The 14,473-nt window shown below is 34.3% G+C and overlaps 1 pseudogene; it reads right to left on the bottom strand.

The window, feature by feature from the left end:
* Nucleotides 1–5,868: 5,868 nt before the first annotated feature.
* Nucleotides 5,869–6,821, bottom strand: LOC124975029 (olfactory receptor 8K3-like; annotated as a pseudogene).
* Nucleotides 6,822–14,473: the final 7,652 nt, after the last annotated feature.

Raw genomic sequence — 14,473 nt, 5'->3', positions numbered from 1 at the left:
GCAACCTCTTAAAACATACTCTGTCTCCAATTAAAGGCAATACCAATATCCTAATTCTGCCTAAGATGGTTTAACAATCTCACCTACAACTCAAAACCCATGAATTCCTTTCCCAGAAGATGAGGTAACATACTTCCATTATGTTTGCTTTTCCACCTATATCCCACACCTAATGTACTATGATGCAAAGCTAACATCACTTAAATATGGATGGATATAAGGCAATTCACCTTTTACTGAATGATAATGGGATACAAAATTAATGAAAACAGATACTTGCCTCAAAATATGTGTATGTGTGTTTGTAAACACACATATCACAAGAAAAGTAGGAAATACTCCTGGAAATCACAACCCTTATTACTATAACTAATAAATTATAGTATATGATATTTATAATTACATTCTGTTAACCATTCAATATTCCCTTTGTCTTCCACAAGTGCCTCAACTGGTGGTGATTCCCTCCCTATTGGGGTTATACAAATCTTCACTTATGAAAGGTCTGGAATATTAGTAGTTATTCATATTAAAGTGTTGGAATTATCTTTTGACTTTAATATGTTCCCATATTACCACAGGCATTATAATATGAGGAGAAGGCTTTGGGTATGTCTTCCATTTTGCAATTCTTTTACCCCCATTATGGATTAGGAATCCATTTCCTCCTTAGAAGTCAGGAATAATCACCATGGCATCATTGTAACTTATTCCTTTGCCTGTGCATTCAAAGGTATGAGCAGCCCAAAGTGGTCAAATGAGTCTTAAGATCCAGTTCATTGGAATAATTGCCTTATCTCCTAGGGGAAGAATTCCTTCCTCCCTATCTAAGACCTCTTGATCACTAAAGCATAAAAGCATAGGAATGTGATCCAAACATTTTGCTACTGTTCACAAGGGATAATAATGAATGTTACTATCTCTTGAATCCTGGACCACTGCTTTCTGTCTACTCAAAAGAAGCACCATATGTTGGGGCTGATTCAGATCATATTTATTCTCCTGGAGAACATTGCCTCAGCCCTTCAAGGTGTTCCCACCTACTTACTACTATGGCTGAGTCTTTACGATATTGAGATTTAAAATACTACTGTGTTCATGAACCTTCTTTCCTGAGGAAAGAGGTTAACTGACATCCATAGAGAAGGTCATGCCAAAGACTTGCTTATCAAAATCCTCTCTGCTTAGTTCACCTTTTGCTGTGTATTTACAGGAGACACCAATATCTTCCTATTTTTACTATTTCGGAGAGTTAAATCCCTGTATTTCTTGTCCACATTATGTTGTCTATAATTTACAAGTGAAATTATTTCTGTCTTTTATCATCCAGGCTATCATCTGTGCTACCATACTTGATTTGATATACACTTACATATCTGTCAATTTCCCCTTCCAAGAAAAAGTGCTCTACCCAATGTTCCTCATGCTGAGAAGATTCTTCTTCATGACTGTCCTTTAGAGATGTTCCAGTAAGTTGATGCAACACTGTAGCTGCCCACTATCAGGTGGGTAGAAGAATCACTAACCCACACCTGATTGATCTCTTCTACTAACCTTTCAGAGGGGCTTCCCTATGAGGTCAAAGGTGCAGCTTAGGAAGCAAGATAATGCACCAGGAGTGGAATCAAAAGTGTTTGGAACATTACAGTTTTTTTTCCTTTATTTTAACTGGTACATAAACCATAAAATGTTGCACATTATTAATGGGTTACCATATAATATGTACATTGAATAATGTTTTAAATCATTTATCAGTTCTATGTGGTGAAAACTTTCAAAGTGCTTTTGTCAAACTTTGAAATGTACAGTATATAATTGTTATTTACAGTGACTTAAGAATGTGGGCACAAATGAATTCTTATGTGATAAAGGAACAAAAAGAGTATCCATCTTGGTACAAAAGGAAGCAGTGCTTTCAAAAGTCTCTGAGTGAGCTATAAGAATGTCAATATTTCAACTTTGAGTTGACTTTTGTTCAGGGTAAAAGACAGGAATCTATTTACATAAGACATCCAATTTTCCCAAAACCACCTGTTATGTTTTCTTTTCTCCAAAGTATAGTTTGGGCACCTGTATAGAGTATAAGATGATTGCATCTGTGTGGATTTCTTTCTGTGTCTTCTTTCTATGTCATTGTTCATGTTTGCTTTGGTACCAATATCATGCTGCTGTTGTAACTATGGTTCTGTATCCTAACTTGAGATCAGGAGTTGTAAAACCTTTGCCTCACTTCTTGCTCAGAATTGTCTTGGTTTCTGGGTCTTTTATGCTTCTAAATTAGTTTTGAATTCCATTTTGCAGTTCTGTGAAGGATGTCTTCAGTATTTTGATGGAGACTGCATTGAATCTGTATAGTGCTTTTGGTAGTAAGGCCCTTTTGAGCAGCATTATTTCTGTCTATCCAAGAACATCGGAGGTCTCTCCATCTTCTAAGTTCTACCTCAATTTCTTTCTTTAGTGTTCTATAGTTTTCATTGTAGAAGTCATTCATTCCTTGATTGGATTTATTCCGAAGATTTTTTGTTTTCTCCTTTGAGGTTATTATGAATGGGAGAGTTTTCCTGACTCCTTTCTCGGCATATTCATTATTGCACCATAGGAAAGCAGTTCATCTATTGATGTTGGTCTTGCATCTTTTTACTTTTCTGAATTTGTGTACCAGTTCTAGAAGGGTTCTGGTGGAGTTTTTGGGTCTTCTTTGCATAGGATCATGTCATCAGTATACAGAAAACTTTGACTTTTACTTTTCTGGCTTTCAGCCTTTCTCCATTCAGTGTGCTATAGGCATTGAATTTGTCCTATAGCTTTTATAATGCTGAGGTAAGCTCCCTGTATCCCTAGTTTCTCCAGCTTTTTCAATATTTTTAATATGATGAATTTTGTCAAATTCATTTGATGAAATTCTAATTCTGAGATGAGATGATAGTATTGAGAAGTGTGATGATTTCAGGTCAAAATTAATCAGAAGAGAAAATGTTCACTTTATATTAAGAAAGCAATACAAATATATATTAAGAAAGCAATCCAAATATATATATATATATATATATATATATATATATATATATATATAATGACTGCAGATGTGTATGGCCCAAATATTGGTGTATCCATATACATATAAATATAAAGAGTCAAATAGATCCTCAAATAATAATACTGGGTTCCCTTTAACATATTCATATATGCATAGAATATAATTTACACCATTTAAGTTAGAGGTACTTCCCCTTTGCCGCCTCTTTGCCCTCTCTCAATTTCCTTCCTCAACTCTGTTGGTCTTCTTTCTGTTTACTTATTTTTTTGAATTGGTATATTATATATTTTTATACATATGTATATAAGTGAAATATATATACACATATATATGTGTATATATATATATACACATATATGTATGTATTTATATATATACATATATACAAATGAGTGGAATTCATTGTGATATGATCATACACACACATTTTTAACATTTATGAAACTGTCACCTATAATTATGTTAAATCATTTTAGTCTTCTCAGGAAAGTAAATTACAAGTGTGCTCAGCTGCTTGAAGTTGTCAACCAGCATATAGTTTCTCCCCTCTCTCTTCACATTCCTTTAGCTCCCTGGGTTTCATTTTGACATTTTCATTTTTGTATTGACAGGCTAGGCTTGCTTATGTTTCTTCTACAGCACTTAATCTGCTGCAAATATACCATATACACTTCTCTTCTTGTGCATTCTACATTTATCCCTCACAGTTCAATTTCTATTGTTAATATCCTTTGTGTCTCTACCTAGCAATATTGGAGGTATAAATGTCATACAAATTAAATACTTTTGTTTGGTAGTAGTAATATGTGTCAGTTCTTGGTCACGTGTGTGTTTATGTGTGTGTGTGTGTATGTGTGTGTGTGTGTTAGGTGAGGTCTTCATACAAGCTAGGCAAGTGCTGTATATTGAGCTGCATCCCAAGCTCCCTTGGTCAGTTATGTTTCATTATTTGGCTCAGCATGCTTTATATTTTCCAGATTCTTCATATGCTTGAAAATAATAAAATATGTCCAACACTTTGTGGTTATTAATTGTGTATGTTGAATGATTCTATATTTTATAAATATAATTGAGCTTTGTCAGTCAGTTGGAAACAAGTTAATCCTTTTGGATATTGCTTTCATGATTTCTTAGATGAGTCTAGAGCAGTGATTATTCTAGGGCAAATTATACTGCTCTAACAGAGTAAATCTTTTTGAGTGCTATATGTAATTCCCCCTTTCATATTGCCTATGAGTGTTGGACACTGCTCTCTTCAATGTTTAGATTAGTTCTCTTCAATCTTTGGTGGTTGCCGTGTGCATGTGATAATCAGTCACCTGATGAATAATTGAAGATGATTATCCCAAAATGGGATGCCCTTTCCCTCTCTCTCTGATGCATTATGTATTATTATTATTAATATTATTATTATTATTATTATTTTGTGAACTCAAACTGGCTTGTTCTTATCAGGCTCTCCACTTTGTATCTTCAGCTCAGTATTTTTCTAGTCATCCCTTAGACATTTTTAAGCCAAGAAATAACAGTACTCATTTCATTTGTTTTTTACCATTTGAAGAAACTGCCTTTAATTGCCTGGTGTCAGTTTTTAAAAATAAATGTACGATATATGTTGTTCATTTGTTTGTTCTGCTTTGTTTTTGTTTTTCTTGTTTTGTTGGGAGGCTAAACTAAGTTTCCATTTCTCTGTGTTGATTGGTAGCAGAAAGAAATACTCAAAATATATCAAGGTACACCATGAAAATATTCTTTTAAAAATAGTCTTCTTTGCCAATATTCTCACACCTACATCAAGGTGTGCAAATGTTACTGAATTTTTTTTTTTTTAATGTCAAGATTCTCATCCCTTTTCATTCCTGTTCCAAACTTGGCCTAAGATTGTATCCACTTCTGAAACTGTTATAAATAAATTCCAACAGGATTTTCTGTTTTCAGTCCTCAGTATTCTCTGGTCTGTTATTTAACAGTAGTCCAGCTATTCCTTATCCAAAGGTAGATTGCATCTCAAAGCTAAAATTTATACATAGTGTATTTTATCCACCAGAATAAAGGACAAATTTTACAATAGCCTAGATGGTATCACTTGGTCAGTTCTACATCATATATCTATCATTGCTTCCCATTTCTTAATCATATTTTATACTCCAGCCATCTTTTTGCTGATGTTCCTGAATGAAACAATCATCTCAGTGTTAAGGAATTCTGCTTTAATGGAGCTCTCACCCTGCAGCAGTCTGCCCTTGGCTATGAATACATCCCACTCACTCAACTCTGCCTTTGAAAGTCAACTGATCAACTGGCTTCCCTAACAAACTTAAGTAAAAAATGTGAGTGTCATCCTGCTACTTCTCAATTCTATTTTCATTTTATTCAGTACCATCTAAAACACTGTATCAGTCACTTCCCATTGAATTTCCTCTAAGCTTCATAAAGCGAGTTAGTAATGCATGCTTCCTGAACGCATCAATCTTTGTGTATAAGGTATTTGGTTTGTAGTAGATCAACCTACAAAGAGTGAACAAAGAAAGTCTTTGACTTTAAAATAAAATTTACCCAAAGAGAGGAGAAGAATTTAGGCTATCTTGAGAATTTCTGGGAATGGCATCTAAGTTAGATTTTAAAATAAATACAAATTAATATCTGAAGTATAAGCCGCAATTAGTCATTTACTACAGAAAACTTTTGGTTTGAAAATTATTATTAATGCTTCTCTGTTCTGTGACAACTACATATTGATTCTTGCTGTCCCATAGAGACAGCAGTATAATGTTAAAGCAATGCAAGTTACAGTGTATACTGGCTATTACATAATTTATTGTCACCATATCCTATAATATTGTTTTAAAGAGAATATGTGCACACATTTTCCAGGTTCTATGTAGGGCATTTTTCACTTCTTTATTCCTGAAGCTGTAGATCATGGGACTCAGCATGGGTATCACCAGAGTGTAAAATACAGAAGTCATTTTATCAGTGTCAAAGGAATGACTAGACTTAGGCTGCACATACATAAAGAAGAGAGTCCCATAAAACACCACTATCACTGTCAGGTGAGACCCACACGTGGAGAAGGCCTTGTACCTGCCTTCTGCAGAGTTCATCCTGAGGATGGTGGCAAGGATCAGAATGTAGGAGACAAGGACTATCAGGAGAGATGAGACCAAATTGAAAGTTGATAATATTAGAATTATCAGTCTATTTTCATGTGTGTCTGAGCACAGCAACAATATCAAAGGCAGACTATCACAGTAAAAATGCCTGATGACTTTATGTCCACAAAATGAAGAAACAAAAATTTTTATGACGGTCAGCAAAGATAAAAAGACACCGTTGAGATAAGGCATTGCCACCAGCACATGACACAATGCCTCTGACATGATGACTGTGTAGAGCAAGGGCTCACAGATGGCCACGTAGCGGTCACAGGCCATTGCTGACAGGATAAAAACTTCACTACTGATGAACACGCTGAAGAAGGTGAGTTGGGTAGCACACCAAGAGTAGGAGATGGTGGGTCGCTCGGCAACAAGATTTACTAACATTTTGGGTCCCATGGCTGTTGAATAACCAAGATCTGTGAAAGACAAGTGTTTGAGGAAGAAGTACATGGGTGTGTACAGCTGGGCATCTATTTTGGTGAGGAAAATCAGCCCAAGTTACCAACCACTGAGATCATGTATATAATGAGGAAAATCACAAATAATGGCACCTGCAGTTCAGGGAGTTCTGTGATTCCCATTAGGATGAATTCATTCAGCAATGTTAGGTTGTGCTTGTCCATTGAGGCCACTCAGGGAACCTATACTGGGGATAAACATAAAATAATTGATTCCCATGAGATATGATGATGTTTACATGTACTTTATGTATTTACATATGACAGCTGTATTATATACATGTTTATGCCTTATGCATAGGTACTCTGCATATGTGTATACAAACATACACACACACATATACACACAAAAAAAGTAAGACCATTCCATATTGCTTACTTATGGACTTTTACACAATCTTGAATGTTGAGAAAATGGAAAAAAATAGTTAATTGAGAACATGACTATCCAGAGAAAACAATTGCACACCATTCCCTAAAATACCACAGCATTGTTCATCGTTAGTATAATATAAACTAAGGTCAAAACATAACTGGGAAAATAGCATAAAATTCACTGAATTAATTTTATTATCAAGAGGGACATTATATTTAGAAAATGATATTCATACTCTGCCCACCTCCTATTTCTCCTATTATTTATTTTTGGTGTTTTGATTGGTGCATATTTTAAATGTATTTTTAGATGTTGATAGACTTTTATTTTATTCATTTATTTATACATGGTGCTGAAAATCAAACCCAGTACCTCACACATGTTAGGCAAGTGCTCTACCATGGCACAACCCCAACCTCAAGTTGATACATACTTTGACATATTTATGTGGCACAATATGATATTTTGAGAAATGAACAAAATGTGTAGTGATCAATTCATAGTAATCAGCATTTTCCTCTGTTCAAACATTTTTCCTTTCTCATGTGTGGGAATCTTCAGACTCTTCTAGTTATTTTGAAATACACATTAAGTTGTTGTCTACCACAGTTACCCTACTATGCTACAGAATGCCAGAACCAGTTCCTCCTATCTTCCGAGCTTCTAGTGACAACTGTTCTCTGCTTATATGAGATCCACAAATGAAAAGTTGTATTTGTCTTCTGTGCCTGCTAGAACTTAATTGTGTGTGTGTGTGTGTGTGTGTGTGTGTGTGTATCTGTGTCCTATTAATTAGAAAACAGTCACCATATCTGTAAAAAGATCTATTCCTAGCATGTCATCTGAGAATTAATTTAGCATCACTAATAATGAACAACTGGATGGAGTGAGGTGTGAGTTGCACTGAACCTTGTGAAGTAGTCTTAGTAAATGTGTTTATCTTGAATATAATCAGCACTTTAGATATGACTTCCCGCTTATGGGCAACACAAGTTATATAGAAACATGAAAAATGTAACTGGAATGAATTCGGTAAAACATTTAGAAAATAACTGAAACCCATTTTTCTACAATGCTTCCAGATCATAAAAAAGAATTGCACACAGCTTTCCTCATCTCTGAAGACTTCACCACCTTTATATTGAACAATGACTGACAGAGCCATCATAAAGCAGGAGAGTTACAAATGCTTATCCCTTATTAATATCATTGAAAAGTCCTCAGTTGAGTAGCAGAATATCAAACCCAACAGCGCAATGCTTTGGCAATGAACCGTAAACTTTAAAATGGTTAAAATATTGACCTATAGCTAATGCATATTTTACTAATATTTAAAATATCCATTCAAACTGAGGCTACTGCTCACATTTACTTTCATGCTATCAAACTTGGTAGCACACTTTATGATCAGTTAATCGTAAATATAATTTGTGTATATTGGATTTCAGCACTTAAAAATCACTGGTGATCATTACTATTCAAATATGTCTTTGACTAATTTAAAATAAAAGAAATTTACTTTGCCTCATTAATTTATTCATCCCATATAATAAAATGTGACTTAATGCTGTTGCATTACAAAAGCCAGGGCATCCTTGGATTGATGACACTGAAATATTTTTATATATATTTTATAGACAATTTTATGAGTTCTTTATAGTTATACATAACAGAAGAATGCATTTTGACACAATTATAGAAGTATGGAATACATCTTGTTCTAATTCAGTAAGAAATTTATGAAAGTAAACAACCAGCTCTCATTATGTCACATCAATTAAGGCTTATGAAACAGGGGCTTTCTGATGTCCTTTCCTGTTCACTATGGTCACATCTTGGCCTATAGAGGAACTCTGAATTAATTTTCCAATGACAATGCCTTCAGACACATACTTTAGTGACTATGAAAATCAGTATCAACCATTTCCAAATCTGAAAATCTGAGCGTTTAAAGAAAGGGTTGCTTTTTTAAATCCATGCTAATAAATACTAGTGTCCCTATTTTTAAGGAAAAAATATATTAGTTGTTTCTCTAAAAATGTTGAGAGTTTTCACAGAATTACTTTTTATTTGATTTTATTTACATCTAAATTATTTTGTTTAATTGCTGAAGATGGTTTGTTCTGACATTTTAAAGTGTTTTTTTTTTTTTTTTTTCCCCAAGCACCTGCTTTATAAAATTGGGCAGTGTAGACAGTTAAAGAGGTACAATCATTTGTGAACCATGTTGGCCTCCTGCATGCTAGCAAATATAGGTTTCAACTCAAAAATAATTGGCAATTATTGTAAAATGAGAGATGAAAATGTGCATTTATACACATTCATGTGTTCCTCAAAAATGAGTGGGGAAATGTTGTTATAAGAAGCCCCCCAAAAATTAAGTGGAAAAGACACCTTGATAGTAAGCAAAATATATTTTCCTGCTTCGCATTTTTGAAAGGACTGATTCATTAAGCATTTCTTCATTCCATGATTGATTTGATGTTATTTCAAAAAATCAGATGTTATGGTGTGACGGAGATTCTCTGTAGAAACATAGGTGCTTCACTATTTTACATTGGCTTCACCCACAACTAAAAGTGGCACCTTATGAATGACATTGATATTTTCGGTGACATCAGTGAGTCTGTGATATGCATGGCCTGTTTGAAACAGATAATGCAAGTCTAACAAAAATATTGACATAGTTCTTTTAATTAAGAGGCAACTGGAAAACTTTATGGAAAAATATGATTAATTACAAATGACAAAATCGTATTTGAAAACTTGGTTGAGCATCTGAGTGAAAGAAAATAAAAATCTCAGAAACTTGAGGTTGGAATTTCTTGAATACTATCTGCCTATTTCTTAAATACTATCTGCCTAATTTGTTAAATACTATCAGAAGTTCATTTTTTGTTTCTCTTTTTACTATTTACAAAATATCAAATAACCACTTGCATATAAACACTTAACATTTAGCAAAGAGTATAACGCAGGTGTCTGAAATACTGAACTAGCCCAGAAACTGTGGTTATCAAAGCAGACTGCGAAAGCTGTGGCTACGTCAATGAAGAGTCCCTGGGACTCGGGAAGTCACAGAAACAGGTCAGCTACTCAACTCCAAGGAGGATTGTTTCCAGGCTCTGCATGTGATCCTAACATAGTCCGCTAATTTATGGAGCATCTTTGCTCCTTTGAGAGTCTCCCTGAGGAGAGGCTATGCAATTTGTTAATGATTCCTGAGCACTGGAAAGTGTCACACAAAACCAGTGGAATATCATCTAATCTCAGAGTGCACCGCGGGGTTCCCATGTCATTGAGGTCATGTTAGAGCCCTCTACACAAGTCCTCTAGGTTGTCTCTACTGCAACCTGGAACTTCGAAATGGAAAGGTTATGCTGTAGGACATCTTGATAGTTCTTTTTAAATATTTTGTTTTTGTAATTTAGTGACTAAGGACACAATGGAGAAATGTTTAAACCAGATAATCATAGTGTCTTAAATAATCATAAGGAACGTGCATGATTAGCTGTTTTTATTTGTTTTCTGGTATTCTAAATTTATTACTCAATAGAATGCACATGTAAACAAATGAAAATTTCAGAAATAAATTTTTACAAGCTTATCACATTTAGTTAAAAAGAATCCACATAAGACAGCAGCAACAAAAATAATAATAATAAAACATTTTCAGATCCAAAAGAATACTTATTTTCCTTTCTAAAATGAACTACTACCACACCCTCATACACAAAAATGTACAACTGTTTTTCTGATTTTAACATCAATATGTTCATTTATTTAAACAATACTTTTAAAATTTTTTTGTATTATTCAGCATGAAAATTTGATGCATGTTTACAATTAATAATGGTCAAAAAAGGGTAGTCAGCATTGATATTTCCTTATACCTTTAAAAATGTTTTATGAACATGTAGTGCTGGTGCAGTAGAATCAACTAACAAATTAAATCATATACTTAGATATTTCCTTAAGAAGCTGCTCTTGGGAGAATTTACACTGTGACCAATACAGTTTTACATGATGTTACTGAAAGTAGACCACATTTAGCTGTGGCACATATTCTACTCTATCGATGCATAACAGAAAGAGAAAATAATAATATTAGTTTACTGAATAGCTGGAAGTCCTATCAGAAAGCTGTTTGTAATTGAGGCACTTACACTCAGCATCCACACTCTACATTCTTCCTTACAATGTTCTTTGATTAGAACAGTATAGTGTAGACATAATAACAAATAGAAACAGATTCCCTTATCACTTTCAAAAAACACAACAATAGTGTTAAAACCACCTCATTATTCCAGAAAACATAGTAATGGCAAGTAGATTATTGAGTATGACAAAGTATAGTGTCTCACATTGCTGACCATAATTGTGACTATAGTTGAAACTGAAGACCAGTGTCAATCACTGGAGCTAATCTGATAACCATGATGACCAGTTCCAACTACTCACCTAAAATAAGAAACAGGTTCTAATTCTCCTGTTTGATTGCTAACTTAACTGCAGTAAGGAAAACTGATAAGTAAGTCTGCTTTTGTAATTCTCTGGGGGCTTGAAAGAAAGTTCTTGGTTATTCCCAAAGTCTGTGGGAATGACACCAATGCCACTTGGGTGCATGTTAATTATCCTGAGTTCCATTGAACTCCCTATTGAGGAATTCTGTTGCCATGATTCAGCTTCTTTCCTTCATTATTAATTTTGTTGGCCACTACTCACATATCTGATTTAAGTATACTATTTATTGGATGCATGATTTAGTCACCCATAATGTCACCATTTGACATTTCCCAAAGTGGTTTACACCAGGTTTTATGTCTGTGGACTGATAACTCTTTGATCAGCTCCTAAAGTAATTCTTAAAAACTCAGAAAGTCTTCATACTATGTGTATCACTCAACTTTTTAAACTTTAGTAAATAAAAATAATGTGACCTTAATTCGGTATCAGTCCTCACTTCCCATTCCCACTTCAGTTCTCCTGTGCAAGTGTTACTATGTGTCCCTAAGAATTAGGATATTCTTATAAAGTAAATATAGTGTACATTCAATGTGCACACATGTTGCTTTGTATTTCTTTTTAATACCTAAGGTTTTTACTCTATGTTTTAGAACTATAACCATTTTAATATGCATGGCATTAGAACTTTGATGAATTCCATTGAGTAAAATTACTATAATCTGTCTACCTCTTTTTTATATACACGTGTTTTTGTAGTAAAGGAATTTAGTTTGTTAATAATTCTTGATGTCTCTATACGTTATCATATTTAACGATATTGTATGTCTTCGCACTGGCCCATGAACAGACATCTCCGTGACGTACCTCCTTGAATGGGTCCTTCAGTCAGGAAATACGAATTCAATTAACTTAGATAAGGATGGATTTGTTTTAAGATTACATTAATTAATATACATTCTACCTTCAGTGCAGGAGAAATTTATACCCCCAAATTCCAAATTTTGAATATGTATTGAATGCACATATGATTAGTCATTGGAATACATGATCAGATCAGATAACACTTGATAGAACTAAGTTGCTTTACTTGCTTTGATATATTATTTATTAAATAATCACAATATTGAGACCAGAGACCCTGCATCTTATAGAAGAAAAAGTAGGTCCAAATCTTCAACTTGTTGGCTTAGGATCAGATTTCCTTAACAGGACTCCCATAGCACAAGAAATAAAAGCAAGAATTCAACAACTGGGATAGATTCAAACTAAAAAGCTTTCTCTCAGCAAAGGAAACTATCAGAAATGTGAAGAGAGAGCCTACAGAGTGGGAGAATATCTTTGCCAACCATACCTCAGATAGAGCGCTAATTTCCAGAATCTATAAAGAACTCAAAAAACTCTACACGAAGAATACAAATAATCCAATCAACAAATGGGCTAAGGAAATGAACAGACACTTCACAGAAGAAGATGTACAAGTAATCACCAGATATATGAAAAAATGTTCAACATCCCTAGTAATAAGGGAAATGCAAATCAAAACTACCCTAAGATTTCATCTCACCCCAATTAGAATGGCGATTATCAAGAATACAAGCAACAATAGGTGTTGGCGAGGATGTGGTGAAAAAGGAACAGTCATACATTGCTGGTGGGGTTGCAAATTAGTGCAGCCACTCTGGAAAGCAGTGTGGAGATTCCTCAGAAAGCTTGGAATGGAAACACCATTTGACCCAGCTATCCCACTCCTTGGTCTATACCCAAAGGACTTAAAATCAGCATACTACAGAGATACAGCCACATCAATGTTCATTGCTGCTCAATTCACCATAGCCAGATTGTGGAACCAACCTAGATGCCCTTCAGTTGATGAATGGATAAAGAAACTGTGGCATATTTATACAATGGAATATTACTCCGCAATGAAGAATGATAAAATTATGGCATTTGTAGGCAAATGGATGTAATTGGAGAATATCATGCTAAGTGAGATAAGCCAATCTCAAAAAACTAAAGGACGAATGATCTCGCTGATAAGCGGATGAGGACATATAATGGGGGGTGGGACGGGCTAGCATTAGGTTTAGGGTTAGGTTTAGAGTTAGGCTAAGGAGAGCGGTAAGAATGAAGGAAAGAAGGACTGTGTAGAGGGAAAAGAGGGGTGGGAGGGGTGGGAGGGGTGGGAGGGGTGGGGGGGAGGGGAAAAATAAAATAAACATCATTACCCTATGTAAACGTAAAAAAAATAAAAAATAAATAAATAAATAAATAAATAATCACAATATTGGACTGAATTTGATATAGAATAATGCACTAAGCACAATCCAAGTCCACAAAAAATCCAGATATTAAACAGAGACATGAAAACTAACTTTTTGTTAATTTATATATAAATAGAATTTTAAAGTGTGTATAAAGTGATAAGAAGGAACACTTTTTAAAGTTTTATTATATCCCCTGTTTATTTTGAGATCATAGCAATCTTTATGTCCACAATAACAAAAATCTATATTTGAACATAAACACTTTAAATAGGCTTAATTCTAACCTGCTTTGGTGCCAACATAACATGGAAAAGGACAAGAACCAGAACTTTGACTCTCTTGACCAATTTTCAAGTGTTTTCTTTCTGAAGCTGATCTTTGCATGTTCTTTTTTTTAAAAGTATCATTTTACAAAATTCTCTTATATTGTTTCCTGAGTCTTTCTGAGTATCAGTTAACATAATATATTAAATCTGAATAATATTCCATTGTGTATATTTACCACCGTTACTTTATCCATTCATCTGTTGAAGGACATGTAGGTTGGTTCCATAATCTAGCTATTGTGAACTGAGCTGCTATAATCATTGATGTGACTGTGTTACTGTAGTATGCTAATTTTAAGTCCTTTGGGTATCAACCTAGGAGTGGGATAACTGGGTCAAAAGGTGGGTCCATTCCAAGTTTTCTGAGGAATCTCCATACTGCTT

Source organism: Sciurus carolinensis, unplaced genomic scaffold (assembly GCF_902686445.1).
Source record: "Sciurus carolinensis unplaced genomic scaffold, mSciCar1.2, whole genome shotgun sequence".
NCBI lineage: Eukaryota > Metazoa > Chordata > Mammalia > Rodentia > Sciuridae > Sciurus > Sciurus carolinensis.
Note: the sequence above shows the minus strand (reverse complement) of the source record. Positions and strands in the feature narration are given on the sequence as shown.